Source organism: Pelecanus crispus, chromosome 2 (assembly GCF_030463565.1).
Source record: "Pelecanus crispus isolate bPelCri1 chromosome 2, bPelCri1.pri, whole genome shotgun sequence".
Classification (NCBI taxonomy): domain Eukaryota; kingdom Metazoa; phylum Chordata; class Aves; order Pelecaniformes; family Pelecanidae; genus Pelecanus; species Pelecanus crispus.
The window spans coordinates 32378329-32400662 of NC_134644.1; positions in this window are offsets into that span (position 1 = coordinate 32378329).

Consider the following 22334-nt stretch of genomic DNA (forward strand, 5'->3'; position numbering starts at 1 on the left):
AGGTATTACTGCAAAGGCATATTCTAATCCTCATACCCTTATATCATGCCACATTGTCTTCAGGGGCAAAATGCCTTTTCTATAACAAGATTGGTACTAATTAATTTTCATTCACTGGGTTGCCCCATCAGAGCCAGAATGCCAGGTAGGACAGAGGGTTTGTGAGCCAGAGAGGAATCTTGTAGGATAGTCTCACTGGGACTGAGAAGTATGTCAGCAAACATGACTGGGCTTACTGCTTGCTTGTCCCATGTTTAACAACAGAGAACTGGTGTTTAAGCACATGACTTAGAATGATAGTGTGATTCTCCCTGCATCCTCTGATCCCCTTTTATAGACTTGGGCCCCAGATCCACTACTGCCAGATCTGATGTTGGGAAAGGAAAAGAGAAAAAAACCTAACTCACATTGAAAAAAAGTATCTGTCACAGCCTCATTGGTGCAATAGGACAGGTTCCATTTCCTAGCAAATATTTTCAAAATCACCATGTTAGAATAAGAGTGCAGAAATTGTAAGAGGAGTAAACACTAACAATGTGTAAGTTTGCAAACATCTGGTCTAGTTCAACAATTTGGCCAAAGCACTCATGAGGAATATTTTGTATTGACCCAAATAAGAGTTTTAATGTTTGCTAGGAATTATACAAATGATGTTTGATGCCGTATGGCTTACCTCCTGTGCCAATGACAAGGGGAAAGATTTATTCAACAGCTAAACACCATCACCCTCTTTTTTTCCCCTAGAATGTGTAAGACTCCAGAGAACACCCCGGGTTAAGTCTAGTCTTCTTAGTGAGGCCTGTGGGTTCCTACAGAGAGTGGGCAACCGAGATCTCTCTTATGTCAAATGCCAAAGTAATGATGGAGAAAAGTCTAGGTTGCACCAGCATTGGAGTAAAAAAGAGAGAGCATATTGTTTTGTGCGTGCAGACCAAATCTGCAAAAGCATGTGTTCCCTGTGCTAACATGTGCCACCTGCCAACTCCAGGGAGAAGGAGGTTTTGGAAGAAGACAGGTAGACAAAGGGTACAAGGTTGGTTTTGCCCAAGTTTCTCCTCCTTTTTTTTTTTTTTTCCCCCACCATCCTGTGCTATTAGAAAAAAAATAGGAAGTCCCTTTATGGTTAATCCCTGGACACATAATGCAGGCAAACTACAGGAGCTACAGTGATAATTAGATGGACATTGCCAAAGGCATTGAAAGTGTTTGTGGATAACTGGTGTGTTCAAAATCTTCCATGCAGGCTGCAGTTGGCCATAGCTAATGCTCTCTGGATGAGCATATATCAAATGCCTTTCAAGCATACTTAGGTGTGGACAGAAATAGGTAAAGACAGGACATCAGGACTTTGAACAGCTGCTAGAATCTAGGGGATGCATACAGAGTTATTAGAAGAATTAGATCAAACATTCAAAACTTTTAAGTGAAAGAAAAAGCATGGCAGTTAAATTTTCAAGACATATCATCTTTTACCATTCATTCCTTGTACTTCAGACTTTTACTGTTTTCCCATTAAAAAGAAACTACTGTAATATTCCTTAGTAATAGATCCCAATAGTGTTATTGTAAGATGTCTCTTTAGAAAAAAAAAAAAAAAAAGGAAAGAACCCCCCTCTTCTTTACATGTAATTTCTGTATTATGAACTATATTACTATTTATTGCTTTAGTATACAATTACATTGACTTACCGTTCTGGCACTGATGAATTGGTTCCCTTTTTTCAGATTTAGACTAGCTTGCTCTACAAAAGGTGCAAAAATTCAAAGAAATCTTACAGTAAGAGGAATCTTTTAATGTTTTGGCAGTCATGGTTTTATTGGCATTTCTGACTAACATTTCTCAACTCACTTCATCTTGCTTTGTTTAAACCAAGGGAGATCTTGAAAGGTAACATCCTGCTGCTGCTTTGTTTAAACTTGTTCCATGTTCCTTTCTGAACGTTGGTCTGATTTGTCTTGACCTAAAACAGGGTAACAGATTCTAATGCACTGATTTCTGCTGAATGCTTCCTATTCTCTGCCCCTCTCCTATGAGTTTTCCACTTGGCTGTCACAGAGCCTAGGGGCAAAAATCTAATAGCTTGGATTAAAACTTTGCACTGAACATTTTTTTCATTTGTTCTTGCCATAAACAAATGCAAGATACTACAGAAGAACCTGTAGAACCTGTACTTCCAGCTGTTACTACATTACCATAGAGAAGATCCTCTTATTTTCTCTTCTGCTACCACTATGGTGTATCTAAAAGACAAAGCTAGTGTGGCATTGAGTGAGACTTCACACAGAACTCTTCTCATTGCAGATTTGTGTAGTATGATGGACATCTTCCTTCAAAGCTAGCTATTCATCTAGGACTTGCTTTTTGTCATATGTGATTCCTGCACACCATCAAACAATGTATTCCATCTGAAAGGAGCCAGAAGAGCTACGGGCAGACATAGAAAGAAAAATTTAAGCCTTGTGAAGTGTCGCCTTCATTTTCCCATATTACTTCACAGGAGGTATTGCTATGGGCTCAGTATCCTGTACTAGTACAGGTTTAAACTAGCAGTAGAATAGAGAATGTAGAAAGTACAGACAGTTTTCAATAGGTATATAGTCTAGGTGTGGAACCTTGAAAAGCTTTTTTTTTAATAGTTAACTGACTAAAACCAATAGATCTGAATCTGGTTTCATTGACAGTGGTATAATACTTAGTATAAAAATTATTGGAATCAAACCTGGGAGCTTGTTGTTGAGTTTTGCTCATTTGTTCAAGTGCAATCTGATTTTCACTGAGAACCAATAGCAGGAGGGAAAAAACCACACACTCCTGTAAAAGGATGTTTTATTAATAATAATATTAGCTAATATAGCTGAGTTTGAGTTGATTATTCTTCATGTGAGCCTGTACAATAGCTACAGAAGCATGGGGAAGAACTGCTACTTGACTGAAGTGCACATGGTGGGAAAGTGCACATGGGCATTGTTTGCATCCAGAGGGCTCCTTACATGCTGGGACATGTTGAAAATGAAGAAAAAGTCAGAAGTCAAGTACTCTCAGGGATGTTATTTCAGCCTTCCAACCATATTTGTATCATAACTGACTGAAAATCTCTGTGCTTGCCTAATATGAGCCGTTCTTAGTAGAGCGATATCTCATGTCCAGTTACAAGAATACTGTATGTTGTTTTGTGACTTATGATGTGTCATGTAAATTGGTTTATCAGGATTATGCACCACATTCTGAAATTAAATAACAACAATAATAACATAATAGCATTATTAGAAATGCACTGAGTCAGGGAACCTCTGGAACGTTAAATTTTCATTTTTGTCATTTAAAAAAGGCTAACTCTTCTGTTTTTTCCCCCTACCTTCTTTCATTTCTTTTCACTTTGTACAAATGAATTATCTGGATCTTGTGTCTCATTACATAAGGAACATTAAATAACATATCCTTAGCTCATTTTTAAATAGCAAAGAAGAAATTTTATATGATCTTTTCCCAGTGACCCTGTTATGAACATATCACAGAATAAAAGAATGTCAGTAAATTAGTGCATACTCTTTGGAAATTATTAAATGAGTATGAGATAGTTGTTTCACTTTCCTGTTCTGTGTTCTAGAACTAGCTTTCCTGTTTATAAGACGTTAAAGTATACACTACAAGGGTTTTTTAGACACTTCACACAAGCTACTCTTTGACTAGTCTTCCATGCATTTAATTTCTGATTATTTTCAGTGTATAGTGGTTTTGTAAAACCACAGTATTTTGGATTACAGTCAAGAGTAATATGATAACTGTGATGAGTTATTTGCGTTAAGCTAACTTCAGATGCAGAAAAATCCCTAATTTTCCCTTATAGTCAATGGAGAGAAAAGGATTTCTTCAACAAGCAGTTGAACATAGATTTAAACTGTCCTTTGGTGAAGTCTCTCTCTTTCCACTGTCAATAGGGGAGTCTGGGGAGGCTAGCCTAATGCTAGCTTTTGTGATTGCTTTTCAAGGCATCAAATTAATCCCTTTGCAAAAGAAGCACAGTTTTTGTTGAAGCTTGTGAGAATTCCTCACAGTTACAGCAGGAGAGAGTTTGACCAAGTATCTGAGAAACAGAAGGCATTAGAGTTTGCAAATGGAGCTCTGCTGACTGGCATGCTTATTTAAGACAGCAATGGCACGAGAAGCAGCTGTATAGGCTCCCCTACATTTCCCAGATAACATGCCTAAAGTCTTGTCTGTAGGACCATCTCTAAACTTTCAGTGTGATTCTTTATACTGACGGACCTTGAACTTCCTTTATAAGCACTAACTCAGGCACTGCTTGGCAATGGCTGTGGGTCTAGGTTTAAAGTGAAAACACGAAAACTTCTGTATTTTTCACAGTAAAGGGCAATATGACCAGTTTTGACAGTCTAAGAAGAATGGTATGGGAGTCACATAGAGACTAGTCTTCTCTGGATGTATGTTGGTTGAGCCATCCTTGAATACTGTAGATACTCTACTTGTGCAACATTTCTGTGCAGACAGAGAACTCAGGTTGCAGTTGATGTACCAGCACAATATTCTGCCCTTTTGCTTCTCAACTACTAAAGTTCTGGCACTAAATAGTGAGTGCTACTTCATAGGTATTATCTACGCTGTGGAAAGAAATAGATGCAGGCTTGATATGTCTTTACTAATATTGAAAACAGAGATGCTGGGCAGCCATTCTAAAGACATACAAGATGACCTGTCTTATTGGGGGGGGGAGGGGAGGGGGATTACAGCTTAGCAGCTTGGGTACCAGGTTAATGAGCATGACACTTCACTAGCTGTGGATTTAGTCGCTCCCATTTGTACTATTTCAGGATCTACTTGCCATATTGTTTCATTCTACAGATGGTCCATTGTGGCCTTCACAAATGTCTTTCTGGTCTATACAACACTTGTTAACAATGTCAGGAATAGATAATGCTACAGTGATTTTAGAATATTTTGCAGCTGACCACGGATTCAAGGAAAAAATCTAGTCTGGGGAAAACACTTTGGTCCAAACACCTGCTCAAAGCTGGGCCATGGTGAAACTATGGAAAGTGCCATAGTTACATACACATGAAAACTTAATGGAATTTCATCCCTGTAAATCAGTTTGCTCCAAATATCAGCTTCAGGACTGGGCTCTAGGTTATTCTGATATTTTGGGGTTTAGACACATTGGAGATAAGATGAACCCAAAAATTGGGAAATGTGATTTTAAAATTGCAACAATTACCAAATGGATTTTAGAGTACATATAATGTTTGAAACTCCTGATGCATTTAATAAACATGAACTTTTTTCCAATATATTTATTTTAATAAACAGTCATTAGTAAATGCACCTTGTGAAAAAATATTCACTCAAGCTATCTTACAAATGCCATCATCAAGCATTTTATTTGATTGAGATCATAATCTAGATTTCTTATCTGGAGAATTCCTATTTATCCTTTGAAGTAGCCTCCCTTTTTATATTCTAAGAATACTTTGTGTGGTGTTTGCTGTAGATGAGAGTCATGATAGAAAGAACTATGTGAGTGTAAGCTCCTCAAACATTAGATGTGCCATATCATTAGATGTGCCCATATCATCTCTTTTACTTGACAGACTCTGGATGCCTGGTTCACAGGAAGACAAAAACCCCCCATTTCTTCTGTCTGATTTCTGATGAGCAGTGTTGATGAAGCCCCAGAATCCTGAAGTTGCAGCTGGCACAGAAAATCAAGTATTCAGGTAATATTAAAGTCTCTGCATAACACTATCTCATTCATAGTATTACCTTTTCAGTCATGTTTTTTGAGCAGGGAAGGAACATATATTGCCAACAATACATGCTATCAAACTGGTTTTTTTTAAGCATACAGGTCCTAATCCTGCAATGATGTCTATACAAGCAGATGACTGTGCAGAGTGCCAGTGACTGATCTAAGACTGTCTATGCAGGGAATCTATCTGTGTGGGCTTATTGCAGGAATGGGGCCATATGCTAATGTAAAACCATTCATGGAACTCCTATTCATGTTCATGTCATACTGAGGGCAACAAGCCTTATGATCCTCATATGTAAAACTTTGATCTTAAGTCAAAATAGCTTCAGACTATTCCTTGTCACTGACTTTTACATTCCCTTCATTAAAGGAGAGTGTGCTATTTTACCATGATACTTGCAACGAGTAGTTTCAAAAAAATTAGTTTCTTCTTCTACTACTACTACTTTTTTGTTTGAAGTACTAAATTTTGACTTCTCTGTCTCTGCCAGGAGCTTTATCCCTCGGGAAATACTTGTCAAATGTAAATGAGCTACCAGATCTATCATCTTTCTTAACAGAAGTATGCAGTGCACTTATGAATAGTGCATCAGAGAGCTGGGACAATGCTGTTATTTAATTATGAGAGTGATTAGAAACTAACTGACATTTTTGATTGATTTTCTACTCTTCTGCACATATAAAAGCAGACTGAAAAAGAAGGCCTTGATATTCACCAATATCTATGTTTTTTAACATTAATACTTGCAGGGATTACTTTGATATCAGCCTAATACATTTTCCAGACACAGGTATAGACCATCATATATTTTATTAACACATTTTCAAAAAAGCAATTGCAAGCATAATGGTAAATGCTTTTTCTCCATTGTCAAAAGCTTTGAAGACTGTGCATCTCCTTTAACAGCATATCAGCAATTTTGAAAAAACTGACTCCATTTATTAGCTCTTATTTCAAAAGCTCTTTGAGCATCTGTTTTGAAGTGCATATGGAATCTAAAGAGTCTCTGATAGCATATGGATCCTCTATGGAGGGCAATTCTCTTATCATATGTCATAGTTTCTGTTTCTCACCGTGATGATTTTAGAGCCTCCTGTATAAATATTGTACTGCTTATTGCTGTTGAGTTCAGCTCTTCCAACTTCTTTTTTATTACCCAGTGACATAAACCTTTTTTAAAAATGTCATAATCTCTATGGCAAACAACCATAATACCATAAAGACATAGTTTATATGGCCTCACTCTATAACTTGCGTTAGGTGTAGGACTGGAACTTCTGTCCCCTGAAGGAATCTTCACATTAGGAACTTGTTTTTCATTGAAATGTGCTTTGGGTTAGTTTTACTTTCACGGGTGTTTAATTATTCAAACAACTGTTATACTGAATCAACCCACTACAAGTGCAGGTCACTGGCAGTCAATGGGAACAAAGAATTAATTATCAGATCTTTAATTAAAAGGAAAAAAAAGAGCCTAACGAATATAGAGAGGAAAAAAACAACTGCTTTTCACATTTTCACCGCTATAGCAATGTGCTTGCAATTTGTGCTAAAATACATTTTAGCATCTTTATTTAGAAAGAATGTCAGGGATTTTGATTAGTTAAAATGACACACTGAAATAGAGAATTCCTGTTTGGTTCATTTTGTATTATGCACCTAGTTGTCTTTGTGTCTGAGAAAGAATGAAATAAACCAAAAAACCAACCTGCATAAGCTTATTGCGGTTGTGTGGTTGTACTGTCAGACTGCAAAATAGCTCAACCACCTTTGATGCCTAAATTTGACTGTGCTACATAACAAAAGATCAGTACTTTTCAACCTCCTAATTCAAAAGAAACAATTACACATATATAGAAAGGTGAAAATTTCAGTGGAGCAACTGGCTGGCCATGTGCAGAGAGACACCTGTGTGACTGCTTGTTGTAACCCCGGGCTCCATTCTGCTATTTAGATGACTTACAGAGAAAGTTTATGTTCTACTAGTCCTTGTTTGTGGTCACGTCACCCTCCAATGGTCAGGTCTCCAGAGGAGCTTAAGTGCTGCATTGAATTAAGTGTTAAATAAAACCCAAAAACATTTTTACCAGTGCTCCAGTATAATTTCCCTGTGAGTAAGCATGAACTATCCAGTGTCTGTGGCTGCTGTCTGCAGCGTGCCAAGTTGCATGGGGAATGCCAGAACAGTAACAGCAGGAGATACGGAATAGTCTCTGGAGGAGAATACTACTAACAGTATTTGCAAATCTTTGAAGTATCTGCCTAAGGTGATAGCGTATCAGAGTGTGTGACTGAAGATAAGTATAATATACACAGGGGAGAGGCCAAAGTGCGAGGCTGTAACAAGGAGCTGTGCCCTGCCAGTTGAAATGTCCCACAGCACCAGTGTTGCATCCCACCTTCTCCCTCACTCTCTGGAGTGGGGCATGCCAGACAGCCACCCACCAGTCTGATCAGCTGGGGATGGTATGTGCAATGACAGAAAGGGAGAAAGGTCCAGGGACTGCCGGGTTAGCTCAGTTGGTTAGAGCATAGTGCTAATAATGCCAAGTTCACAGGTTCAGTCCCTGCTCACTGCAGGGGTTTGGTTGGGCTCCATGATCTCTCAAGGTCCCTTCCAACCCAAAGCATTCTATGATTGACTGGCTGATTTGCTGATGGGGTGTGGTGGTACAGCCCCTCCGGGCCATTCTGAGATTCCAGGAAAAACCCTATTGTGTTGTTAACTTGGTCATAAAGACTTGGGTGTCAGGCAATCTCTGTCCACACCTGGGCTATCTGCTGCCTGAATGGTACATCAGGACAACTCAACACAAATTGTGGCCAGAGTGTAAATTACTGACTAAAGCCAATCATCTCGACATCCTATAAATAGTGATCCAAGAGGGAGACAGCTCTGAGCTCTCCAGGACTGCAGCGGACTGTGTGACCCAGTATCTCCCCCTGAGCTGAGATGCCTGTCAGGGTAGATTTCGTGAGGATTGAAGGATTGTGCATTGATTTCGCGAAGACTCAAAGAACTGACTTTGTGAGGTTCACTGACTGTCCATTGATGAATGCCGGCACATAAAAGTAATTTGCGAAACTCACGAAAGGGGAAATTTTGATCACAGGTTAACCTCGGGGTGAGTGTGTGTGCGTGTGCAATTTGGCTACATATATATATCTCTCTCTCTCCATATATACTATCCCTACTCACATAAACCATTGACCAAGTCTAAGACTAAGATTGGACCTAGCCACACCTAGACTCCTCTCTGAAAGGAGTTTAGAAAGCAAGGGGGTCTATTCTGAATGTCGTGACTCAACGGGAGGGTCCCCCTTATCCCCTGCACCCACAATCCCCCTGTGTAGCTGAATTCTCCTTTGTGTACTTCTTCCATGTAAGTAATACAGTGAACCTTGCCATTCTCAAATATTTAAGTCGCTGTCTTGATTATAACAAATTCCATCAAATTGCTGTTTCAAATTGGCAATGCTTAAGTGTTGTTAAGAATTATGCAACCTAATACTGTGATCTATCTCAAAAAAATTAATAAATCTTAAATTGCTGCTAACCAAAGCCATGTAAAAAAAATCATATTTGCGACATGGGGTCATGGGAAATAGGAATTGGGATTCTATGGTATAAACCCCATAATCTGTGTGTGATATTTGAGGGGGGTGGGCTTGCTACCTCAGAGTCACAAAGCAGCTTGCCCGCCATCCAGTTGCCCTCATGTCATGTGTTGATTTATAATGGTGGCTGGTGAATACTAGAAACTATATAGTCAACACTCATGCAATACAAGTACACAAATGACTGCCTTTTTCATGTTTCCTGCACTCCATGTGTGTCTTTGGGCAACCTCCACAGAGAAACCTCTCTCAAACTAGAGTAGACACTCTCTATAATTTTTTCATCTTTGTAGTGCCCTCCTACAGCCATGAGTTTGGTCCTAACTGAGGTTTGGAGGAGAGATCCTACTTTAAAAATCCTGTCTCCCATAGAGAATTTCCATATCCTTTGAAATGCTGAGATCAGTGGCCTTCCAGATTCAGGGCCTTTTCTGAAAGTAGTAGCTTGATCCTTAATGACTTTGAACAAGGCGACCCCAGCTGAGAGTGTTTGACTACCCAGAAGGAAGAGCCACTGAACTCAGCATCATCAGGATCAGGCCTTAAATAATTGGCCAGTAGCGTGAAGATTTGTGTCACATTTTGATATTGTTATACCTTTCCTGCTGATTTCCTTGACCTCATTACTCTCTTTTTTTAGAATCACTAAATGTACAGTTTGGCTCATTTAGTTATAAAGGATAATGGGGACTAATGATAGAATGGTCCTTTTTTCTTCTTCTGTAAAAAAAGAACAAGCATCTGGGAAGTAGGTAAATGCTCCTCAGGGCATCTGCAATTACACAGCTGAGAAGCACTGCTGGCCCTCACATCACTCCAACAGTTACAGCTGTATGATCCACTAATGAAGAAAACAAATGGTCTCTCCTTCCACTGTTGCCCTCTGGAATAAGAGAAGGATATTTGAGATAGTGTTAAAATGACTACTGTGCCTTTAAAGCTTTTGTTATGCTGAAAGCCGATGAGTGTTTGCAATTTCAAAGCGCTTTTTGAGTGTCTAACCAGTGAAACAGAGATTTTTAGTTCTACATTTAGAACTCAAAGCCCGCCCACGCAATTTAATTCTTTTTACAGCTTTCCTGAAATGGTTGCAATCTGTGTGATAGAGGGGTGGGTAACAGGAAAAAACGTTGGGGAATTTTGCTGTTACAGCTCAGCCTGTTTTGTAGTCCTTGCAATTTACTGCAGAGACAATTCTCCAAGGTCTAATAAGAGCAGATTAATTTTTTGGTATTTAATTTAGCTTTTGTCATAATTTGCACAGGATGAATTCTAAACACTTTTTGAGAATGCTGTGGCCTTGAGTACCCTTAACTCCAAATGGATGGCACTGGGCACTGGTGCCACTTGGCAATACTGGGCACAAGAGATATATGGTGAGGGAATTATATCTAGCTGGGCAATTTGCACATATTTATGACTCCTGGAGAGGCCACAATTACTGCTTTCTGGTTTGTTTTCAGGACATCAAAGAAGGCCAGTTACTAAGAAGCATTGCAGCAAAGACCCCAGTCTTAGAAATCACTGAATATAGAAATGGTTAGCAATGCTTCAGTGGGTCGTCTTCATTGCTCTATGCCAGAATGCTCATGGTGTCATATCCTGATCAGGAAATCTATTGTCAAATATGCTTATATTTCAAACTAAGCTAGAATTTTCAGCACCAAAAACTATTCAATTCTGCTGTGTCCATTCACTTCTGCCATGTGAATCAACTGTGCTGCAAGACCTGTCTTTAAACTTTCTACCTTAGGTTGCATATGCCTCAGCAAAGGAGCTAATGCAAGCTGCAGAACCTGCTTGAGAAGCAGAGTGAGTACTTGGGGAGACAGGTGGAGCAGAAAAGGGGGCTATGTCAGCTGCACTGTAAGAATGAGAAAAGCATACCCAAAAAAGATGCAGATAGTTCGGTGTCCATCACAGCCAGTGGCCAAAAGGTGATTTCTAGGGATAAATGTAGGAGGACATAGAGAAAGAAGTAGGTTTTCCAAGCCGACGAGCTCTAATACCCTTGGTTATTTCTCATTCTGATGCCATTTCATACCTTTGATAAGTGTCATTGCCTTCTGTGACTCTTTTTGAGAGGGAGACCAGAACTGCATTTTCCAAGATGCTCTTATACCACAGATTTTGTACTGTGGCACAATGTTTGGTTTTGTTATCTATTCCTTTCCTAATAACTTGTATTTGATTTGGTTTTATGTCCATTGTTGATCATTTGGCTGCCAGGTCCTAAGTTGAGGTTGAAGCAGCTGTGTTACTGTGGCAGTTTGGATACAACACTACTAGCCTCCTGTATTGCTAATTTCTTTATGTGGAATAGTTACAATTCACCACTTCAATTTCTGCTTAGACCAAAAACTTCTAATTTGTACTAGTAGGCAAGGCAAGCACATGTTTTTTTCATTTCAAAGGCTAAAATAAACTGTCCCTACCTTCACGTAATGATTAACACCAGGGACTAAGTCAGGACTTAGTGGGAGCCTACAGCAACAGCTAAACTACAGGCCTTTAGAAACTGAAGTGAGTGGATTCCAGACTTTTGGGATGAGTAGTATCAGGAGGGGATAATTCTCTCCACAGGCTTTTTTTGTGTGTTATTTGTAAATCTTGCAAAATACTTCTTGAAGTGTTCTTGAAGCTGCTTTGCAGCAGAACACAGTATCTTTGTGTCACTAGGCACTATTTTTTTTGAAAGAATTATCTGTTTAAAATTTTAATCAATGTATGTATGTTTCAAATTGCAAATAGTCTAAGCAGCAGATTTCAAGCACTACTTATTTCTTAAAATGCAGTTGAATTATCCTGTTAATGTTGATAAGTAGCATAGTTTGAAGCAGTAAAACTCCACACTGTTGCTAGTTTTATAGTATCAGAAGATTCTGTTATATTTTTACCCTGTCTTTGTACATCCAGGATGATTTATAGCTCTTTACAACCTGGGAACAGATAGCAGAATTTCTGAAGGTAGATAAAATACAGTTACTTAGCCTCACCAAGTGTTGCTGAACACATGACTGTATAAAAACCTTTGCCTGAACGCTTCCTGCTACAAAGCTCTTCAAATTCAGAAGGAGATAGCTGCTGTGTTATGGGAGCCTTTACACTGGATTACTAGAGACAGTACTTTCTCACACTAGGTGGATGTTCTTAACGTTTTTTATCACTTCTGCCATTTTCCTTTTCTTTTGCATTAGAGAAAAGTATAACAGTATATTGTTGGCTTATTCGACAGCAGACACCCTGCTAATAGATCATATGTAATAAGATTGTTTCACTGACTTTGGCTGGAGGTTTGAAAGGAAAAACCTTGCACACCATTGATTGATTTTTAGAAAACAAGCTGTTTTCTGCTGCGGATCAAAGACAAGGATGAATATGCAGATATTAGGGTTCTGATTTAAAGGAGGGAGATCTCGAGAGACTGTGTTTAACACTGCTCTTGTGCTATTTTTAGTATTTTGATTAATAATGTTGACTGACCAAGGAAACAGGTGGGCTAATGCACTTCCTGATGGTTTTCTTATTGTTTGTGTAGCCTGACCTATTTCTTTCATCCTTTTTACTATGGTTTAAGCTTAACTAATTGGATGGCAGTACTGGTCACCAGCAACATATAGGAGCTTTTAAGATTTTTCATTGCTTGTACTGGTCCTTTATAGCAATCAGGAGAGGGGTGATGGCTGGCCTTTCTATCTATCTTTAAAGATGCAGAGAGGGAGTAAAATAATACAAAGATACATTTTTATGAAAAGAAAAATCTCTGTAAGGATTTGAGTTGTGAAATTACAGATAACTTTTAACATCCAACAAAATACTTTTCTAGCACTAAAAATTGCAAATGAAGTGTAATATCATTCTCTGTTTCCTTAATGGAAAATGTAATACCAGCTTATTGAAGTGAGCCCTCAATAATGCAAGTCTTCAGTTAGTCTTTAAATAGAACAAAGTGAGTCAGACTCAAACAATTATGTTTGGAACAAAGAGATTTGATTACTCAACCAGAGACTTCTAGCTTTTAACTCAATACTGTAATTTTGAATCTGCACTTGCAGTGATCACTATATATATTGCTCCACAGTTTAGTCTTCTAAAAGTCTTGTCAGGAAACAATTACAAAAGGCCAGCTTCAGACTTGGCATAATTAAATGAAGTGAGTGGAACTATAAAATGATGCATTTGGCTCAAGATTGCACTGAAGTCTAAATAAAAATACTAAGTGTGCAACTGTTTCTAATTATCTAACAAGAATAAAATAATGTGTGGATGCTTCTGGAAAATATTAAGGACTTAAGACTCTATTAGAAACCCAGAAAGCATCAATTGAAATAGGGTAAATATTCCAGCTGGCCAAATTTTCCCCTCCATCATTCCTTACACTGTACAGATTTCCACTCCTCTAGCTATTATGATAGGCATGGGAGATACAACTTTCTATTTTGCGATTGGACTAAAGTTCTCCTATTTTGCCACCAGATTCCTTTATGTCCCTGGACATATCCCAGAGTTATCACAGCTTTCAGTATTGCAACACTGCAGTCTTGGAAATTTGGAACAACCACAGGTTTCAGTGCTATATGACTGCTTGCCAAAGGAGAGAGAATACCATCATTGTCATATCACACATTAGTTATTCCCTATATACAGACATAACGAGCCTAGAACCTGCCTAGGAAATTGGAAGACTAAGGAAACCCTTGACCTCAACATTTGTGGAGTTTGTAGATGAGGTGTTTCTCCATTTATTTTGCTAGGAGAAGGAGGGAAAGCACAATTTGGTAGTATGTTCATAGTGTACCTACTGGAGTACACACAGACAGTGGCTATGATCATATTTTTTGGTAGTAAGAACATATGGAAACCTACCTGAAAATCCACAGGCTCATTTCTTTTCCTGACATAACGTAGGATCTCCTGCTTTCCACTAATCACTCCCTACCAGGTTGAATGGGTGTGCCAGGGTAACTGCACAGAAGATGTAAGGATTCATTCAGCCAGAAAGGTGTCAGACCATCTGCAGTGCTTGCTGCCGACTCCCTCAGCAGGGTGACTAGTTTGCATCCTGTTCTGAGGTGCCTTTCACTGCAGGCTGTTCAGGGCATCAGCTGAAATACATGGTTGATGTTGTGCTTCCAGGAGCAAAAAAACATAGGTTCACTTAACCACAGCTCCTAAGTTCCTCTGTGAAGCTGTGCCAAAATGCAAATACCATTTTGTGAGCTAGGGACCAAGGGCAGGGAAAATAGGGTATAATGAACATGGTAACCAGCAGACTGAGTAGATTATAGGAGCTATCCATGAGTGACCAAGAACAAGAAACAATTGAGTTTTATTAGACTTTTTATGGTTTCTAAACCCTAGTAGAATATTTGGTGTGGGTTATGCTTTCATTCTGTGCATGCTTTTAATTGAAAACTTACTGTTTCCTGGTGGTAATGTAATTATATCTAGTGAGGAGGAAAAATTGAAAGCACATATTGTGTGGGGAAGATTAATTGCATGAAAGATTAACAAAGGCCATTCTAAATGAGAAAGATAGCTTGGCAGGAATTTCTTGAATTAAGCAGTTAAATGTTCTCACCATAACTCTTAATTGTAGGGTATTCACTGTTTCTGGAAATATGGTATATGTGAGATTGTAACTTTTCCTCAGAGAAGCCTTGAAAATACTTTGATTATGCTTTACCAACTGGCTTTATATCCAAATATTAATAGGCCATCAATTTAAAAATGGATCTAAGTCTTAGCATCAACTCAAAAAGAAATTATATTTTTTCTTTAGTCATGTAGACAAGTTTCAAGGACGTACATGTGGCTATATAGTTATGGTTTCAGTATCATAGAGTTTGAAGTTTTGTAAGCCATATCAGAAAAGAATATGAGGTAGCACAGTAGCAATGAAATTTTGGAGGATGGTTTGTTAGATGAAGTAAGAAGGAAGCAAATATATAGATTCACAGTAATGTAAACATGCAAACTTTGTATGAAAGTTATGACAAATACAGTTATTGTTCTCCTCTTGGTTGTTCATTTATAAACTTAACTTGCTTAGAGTTTTTCATGCAATTTTAATGATAGCATTTTTCTTAATGTCTCTAGTTCTTAAAACACAGAAAACTACTAAACAATGTAGTGGAAAATAAATGCTGAATCATTTACTGAACACTGAAGTTACAACTTTTTCTGCTGCTCAGGTGTGCAAGACAGTGTAACTGCTCACAAGTTGTATTCTGCCTATATGAATACATGCCTGGGTACTGGAGTGAAGTCCAAATTCCTTTTACTAATCTTACTATTCGAAGCATCAGGAAATAATAAAGATATGAGTTTTCCAGTGGATATTAGTATCAATGTCCTTGTCTACTCTTCTGATTTTTATTATATTGCTGCAAAACCCACTTGATGAGAATGGCAATCGACAGACACCTTTATTTTTTGCACAGTATCAGACAACAGTCTTCTAATATCTATGAAAGTTAAGGAAATACTGCTACTCACATTTACATGTGGGGAATTGGTGTGCCACTATTTATTCTTGTAATTCCACCTATCTCCAAAAAAAGAGTTTGAAAACTCCTGTGAGCTGCCACTTAGTTCCCAAGCTGCTGTACATGCTTCCAGGTATCTACAGGTTTGCTTATGTGTTGTCATAGTTTAACCCCAGTTGGCAGCTAAGCACCACACAGCTGCTTGGTCACCCCCCCCCCCGCCCCAGTGGTATGGGGGAGAGAAGTGGAAAAAAAAGTAAAATTCGTGGGTTGAGATAAAGACAGTTTAATAGCACAGCAGAGGAGGAGAAAATAATAATAATAATAATAATAATAATAATAATAATAATAATGATGATGATGATGATGATGATGATGATGATGATGATGATGATGATGATGATGATGATGATGATAAAAGAATATACAAAATAAGTGATGCTCAATGCAGTTGCTGACCACCTGCTGACCGATGCCCAGCTAGTCCCCAAGCAGCGATCACTGCCCCCCGGCCAACTCCCCCCAGTTTATATACCGAGCATGACATCATATGGTATGGAATAGCCCTTTGGTCAGTTTGGGTCAGCTGTCCTGGCTGTGCCCCCTCCCAGTTTCTTGTGCACCTGGCAGAGCATGGGAAGCTGAAAAGTCCTTGACTAGCATCAGCAGTACTCAGCAACAACTAAAACATCAGTGTGTTATCAACATTCTTCTCCTACTAAATCCAAAACACAGCACTATGCCAGCTATTAGGCAGAAAATTAACTCTATCCCAGCCCGAAACCAGGACATGTGTGTACTCAGGTGTTTCTCTGTCCTGACACAGCTGAACTTCTGTCATCAGACACCAAAGCCTCATCCTCAAGAGGTCTGAAAGGCTGCATGAATTTACAGAGCAGCCTCTCTCATTGCAGGGTTAGACACTACTTCCTTTAAAGAGGTAGATAAAGAACATTTTTTATCACTGCAAACAGCTTTTTAGCGTCAGAAAGAAGCCCCTTGAAACTGTATTAATTATGATTGGAAGCCTTTGGAGGACTTCTGATTGAGGCTTCTGGAAGACTCAGCACTGCTTTCCCTAGCTCCTGGATTCAATGAGGCTTAAGCAAAAGACCGCTATCAACTGTTCAGACATTGGCAGTTTGTGCAGCATGTGTGGGAACAGTTGCAGCTGCCTAGGGAATTTCAGTCCGAGCAAAGAAGCATGCAGGTAATTTAATTGCTTGGACTCATGAGTTGGAACAATTTACATCACAACACTTGGCCAAGTTACCATTTTCTGCCTTGTCATCAGCTGCACAGCTTGCTCAGTTTCTTCTGAACTCCCATAACTTGCAGTCTGACATACTAAGGTAAACTATAACTCGTGTTGTATATGGCCCATAAACACATGCTTTATTTCAAGCACTTGACCAATCCTATCATTGTGCAGCAAAGCAGTCAAGCGCATGTTCATCTCCTTGAAGTTAGTGGGAGTTGAGAACAGAATTCAGATAAAATATGTACCTGAGTGCTTTGCTAAAGCAGTACTCAAAGGAGCTCCTTTTGTGTAGTCTTTTCTGTGAGGCATACAGTGTGCTGTATTCCAGTTCAGTAATTCCATTTTGTTGACAAACTTGTGTAATTATTCTCAGCTGTAAATTTTCATAGCTCCAAAATGTGTTGGTTTAAAAAGAAAAAAGTAGTAGTTAGCATCAGATTCATAATGAGTAGTGGGCAGATGGAAGGGGGAAAAAAAATTATTATTACTTCAATAAACATAAAGCAACCCTTGCATTTATATTGTCAGCTCCAGTTAATTTGTACATGAGAACCTTCTAGAAGGTTCATGTAGCACTTTCAGCCTCTTAAAGTTAGGGCTTCTTGACTTTTTTTTTTATGAATAAAATAATTATCTCCATATTATTTTAACATATAGCTATGATTTTGTTTTGTTTTCTTTTGATTTTTACACCCATTGATAGCATAGCATATGTTGTACGTGGAAACTGAAACCAGTTTGGAGACAACGCTAACATTTTTGTATGACTAATGTATTTAAATATCAGGTACTGAAATATCTTATCAAATACTACAATATATGTTTGTAAAGACTAGAATGAGAAAATATAGCTCTCGCAATAGTGTTAAAGTAATAATTAACTTAAGCTAGATTTAACACTAATGATTTAACTTGCAATAGGTACTGACTTGCTGCAGTGGCCTGATATAAGTACACTTGATTACCATTTTTAATATTCTTTGTTCTGTGCAAAACTGATGACATTTAGAATATCTGTGCACGTATGAACATAGTTAATTGAATTAATAATGTGATTGACCAATTAGTGACCTTAGTTTCATTGAATTCCAGTTCTTAAAAAAAGTTTCTCAAGTTTACAATGATGTTTTGGTAATTTACTGTATAAAACCACTTAGGTGAAATTCCATATGCCATTCATTTAGTGAGATGTGTCAGAAAAAAATACATATTTATATCAATTTTATATAAAGATAGACATATATATATATAAAAAAAGAAGACATGGAGAACAGGCTTAAGGCTTACATATAGTCAGTCAAGACTGCCTGGCAGAAGATTTAAGCCATAACAAAAAGGGCATTTCTCTAAAGAAAGAGGCAAATCGACAAAATAGTACTAATTTAGTGCATAATGCAGAGTTCCTTCAAGATCCATAAGATGAATGAACCCAGGTATGTTATTTGGCTGCCTTTTCTGATGAAGTCTGTGGATCATTCCAGTTCAAGCTGAAGTTAATGGAGTTGGAAAGAACTTTTGTTTAGAGTTCGCATAATTAAAGTGCAATTACACTTTTTTGCTGTTAAGTGTTTGGTTGAAAATTGTATCCTTGGCAATCATGACTTCAGTGGAGACCCATCTTTGACAGCCTAAACATAAGACATTTAACATTTTTGAACATTACTTCCACAGATCTATTTCCAAAAGATGATTTTCAAATGTAATTAAATTTGGACTTGTGGCCAAAACTATGCCAGATTATAAAATGATTCCTTCTAAGTGGAAGGGAGTGTTGTGAAGACATGGCTACCATACTCTAGCTGACTTGTGGTTCTCAAAGGCAATTATCTTCTGTAAGCTAAATGAACACCACTTTCATCTTGGCAATTAATGAACTACAGTGAAAGCAATACATTATTATTATTGGTGTTAAAAGAATAGAATCCAGCTATTCATGTCTGACTCGATTTACATTGACGTAGCATCAAGAGAAGATAAAGGTACTGTAAAGTATGGCTACTAAATGTTTTAACTGAATTCAAATAGAAGTTATCATAGATTAATACAGTTTCTTATGAAATGTTGATCTTTCTAGGTTCAGTTTTCATCTAAAGATTTGCATCCTTTGGCGAGTTTCAGATAGAAGACTAGTTGCACTTCTTATTACGGGATTTAACCCACATAAAAAATGTAGCTGTGCCAGAGATTCACACTCTAGTCAATCACGGCAGTCATTGGCATTGTAGAGGCATAACTGAAGATGAGTTTTTGAACATTCTGTATTCTCTTTATGCAATGCAAATTTCATACCACAGGTGCTGGCTCTGGGTTTCCAGGGCACTGAAAGGAAAGTCTAAGGGTCAGAAATGAAGATGTGAGCCAACAATGACCATCTGAATTGAATGGGTTCTCTGTTGATGCAGCAATTAGATGTGGTATCCACCAGGTTAGTCTCAGTCATCTAATTGTTTTTCAAAGACACACTGAATTTCTTATTATCAACTCCTCATCAGAGTATCAACCTGTACTCTGTTACTAACAATCTCCACAACAGATGCTGTCATGTTGCGATGACCAGAAAGTGAATTTTCTCTGTTAAATATTCCTTCTTACTCTTAAAGCTTGATGAGAGGCTTCCTGGCTTTGAATTGTGATACCAACTCTGGTGTAAACTGGATCATTTAGCAAATGACCACATAACTGAGAATTCAGGAGGAGACATGTGTTGTAACCATGTATTGCTGAGGATTTATACATCTATGAACATTTGTCTAATGCCAAGTCCATCTCCACCAGACCTGACCTGACCAAGTTTTGTTTTCACATTCTTGACTTTGTCACCTTTAAGTCTCCATTTATATCTTTGCACATTGAGAAGTTGTTGCCATCCTTATTTTATCACTTATAAATTGGAGAAGGCTTAGCAGGAGAGAAAACTGAGTGCAGGAAGTCAGTAGCACAATTTTAGGTCATACACTCTTCCCCATCTCATAGCATAAAAGAAAAAACTTATAGCAGTTTTCTAATATTTTGCCTCAGTGGCAAAAGAATTGTGAGGGTCATTCAGCAAAAAGACTCAATACTGGTGTAGCAAAGGAAATTTCAATGTTCCCCTTGTTATAAAAACAAGAATTGTCATTTAGGAGATGGAAGGAATTACAGACAAACAATTTAGCACTCTGTTGTCATTATGTAAAGGATAGTAATGCCAAAGATCTCTGGCAGGTTCTATGTACAGTGCTTCTAAGGAAGATTGCTGCAGCCAGTGCATTCATAGGAAACAAGTACAATGTGATTGGGTGAGGAAAAAGGATGGGGAAAGCTTATAAAAAGCAGAAGTCACAACAACTTTTTTTGCCTAAGCAGTTGATAGATATGTAACTCTTCTCAGCAAGATACATTTTTTCAACAGATGTATGTAACTAGTGGTTCTAGTCTTCCCATTACTTTTCTCCATCTGCCACCATCTTCAGATACTCTGCATGGTAAGAGAAATGAAAATCCTGTAAAACAAGTATTGTGGGGGAAATTACTTTCTCAATTCTATGAAATTTTTCATTTGTTAAAGGAAAGCTGTATTGTAACCATTACACAGCATACAGAAAATAATCTGTGCTTCTGATGCTTGTTATATTTTTTCTGAGCTTTTGTGATTACTAAATAAATATGAGAAGCCTTTTTTATGCTGCATTAGTTACACAGTATAAAGTGTTACAATAGCACGGCTAGTCTGTTTCCCAGGTGACAATTCTTCACATTGGTTGGAGGAAAAGACAGTGATTTCTCTGTAGTAAAATTAACAGAGCTGAAAGTAGTTTGGTAAATGTTACCTTTAAAAGTTATCATTAAAATTATATATAATTGGTAGCCTTGGAAAATGCCATCCTCAACATAGAAAGTGAGTTATCTGAAATCATGTAAATGAAACATTCTTCTGGGGACATCCTTGTCCTGTAGTGATCAGGATAAAAAAAGAAATAAAAATGATACAAAATCAACATCATTAGAAAAAACAAATGCATCAAAAATCTGACAGCATTCTAGTACTGGAAAAGAGAGGAAATTCAGAAGAATAAAGCTGATGTTATTAAGGGTTTAAGTTTGTGGAACTATTGTTTTAAAAACAATAGGCCAAAGACATAACAAACATGGAAATTATAATTACCACAGTCAGAAATTATTATGGGTTTTATTAGTTATTATTAGATGTGCTGGTTTTGTATCACTAACTGATGCTAAATAAGGTAAGAGCATGGAAGAGCACAGCTGGTCTCTGGTTATGGCAGCATTAAAAGTAGGAAAGAAGAAAAATCCTTGTAGGTAGAACGCTAAATTCTTCAATAATTCCATTGTTTTTTTAGATGGACTATAGCCAAGTGGATTGATAAATATACTTAAACAGGGATCTCTTTTTGAGTAAGATCTTAATTTTAGCTTCAGGCTAAGAAATGGAAAACTTTGAGTCATGCATGTTTCTGGATAATAAAATCTAACAATTTCATAAAAACTAACACTTGTAGATGGCTCTGTGCTACCAGCTGTCATTATACATATTGGAAAAACTCACAATATCCTTGTAGACTACTCAGTCTATTCTGAGTCTATTCTGAGCCCAGTTTTATGCTAAAATGTTTCTTCTAAGCAGTGTAGTTGATATTTCTTTAATTTCTTTAATGTCTTAAGTAAACACCACACATTTGGTTAGAAATCCAATTATAGTAAATTGTTTACATGAAACAACAGGACAAGATGATTTTATGAAATTATAAAATAAATATATTAATCTCACAATTAAATAAGACATTAAATATTTATATGACTATGAATATTCCAAGGAGTTTATTAATTCAGAATGCAACAAAGATATTTATATGGATTGTTTAAAAATACCTGAAGATCTGAAATGCTTTGGAACTATAGTGCCTAAAAACATCACTTCAAAGATAGATACTACAATATTTTTTTAAGTTGAAATGCTGAAAACAGAAAACTATAATGTGAAATGTGTTAAGTGTGCAAAAATTTTTTACTGCTGTGTCACTATAGATATTTTGCCAGAATGACTTTTCCTATTTTTGGGGGGGGGGGGGGGGGGGGGGTGTGGGGTGTGTGTGTGTCTTTCTTTTCCTTTTCTCCATCATAATACCTTTATCATGTCTCAGCATTGCAGCCTACTGCAAACAATGTTTTTTAATAAACCATAATCTTGCCTCATCATA